We start from the raw sequence: 786 nt of genomic DNA, 5'->3' as shown, positions 1-786 counted from the left end.
ACGTGGGCGTGCACTAAACCGTGCACGAGTAAGATTCTATCTCTAAACTAAAATACGATCTAATATGTTACGGATACACGGGCAATTAAGCCCAACTTGGTATAAAAGGCCGATCCACGTATTCCTCCATGTATATATATCTTCAGACCATCTTGATCGCGGCCCACCTCTGACTTGGTCAAATTCTGGTGATAACACATGCCCCCCTGGTTTTGGAAATGATATTTCCAAAATCATTACGTTTTCCTTTCGTCGGGTCATGTCATGGCAGAGCAGAACCATTGCAGCATTTTTCGTCGGGTCATGTCATGGCAGAGCAGCACCATTGCTCCGCACAATTTGGCCGTTGTCTTTGAGTACTGCCTCCTCGAAAACTGCTGTGGCATTGAATTTTTTCCATATCTAGGCAGCATGTCGCTTACCTGATAGAAACCCTCGAGACGAAGGAGTTGGCGATGCGCCGAGATTGGTTTGTTTTTGGGGTTGAACGTGAGTTGTTGTTTATTCCATAAACCCTAGGTACATATTTATAGTCCAACGGACTTTCTAATGTGGGCGTGCACTAAACCGTGCACGAGTAAGATTCTATCTCTAAACTAAAATACGATCTAATATGTTACGGATACACGGGCAATTAAGCCCAACTTGGTATAAAAGGCCGATCCACGTATTCCTCCATGTATATATATCTTCAGACCATCTTGATCGCGGCCCACCTCTGACTTGGTCAAATTCTGGTGATAACACATGCCCCCCTGGTTTTGGAAATGATATTTCCAAAATCAT

Source organism: Lolium rigidum, chromosome 6 (assembly GCF_022539505.1).
Source record: "Lolium rigidum isolate FL_2022 chromosome 6, APGP_CSIRO_Lrig_0.1, whole genome shotgun sequence".
NCBI classification, from domain to species: domain Eukaryota; kingdom Viridiplantae; phylum Streptophyta; class Magnoliopsida; order Poales; family Poaceae; genus Lolium; species Lolium rigidum.
This window is presented reverse-complemented; position numbering follows the sequence as displayed.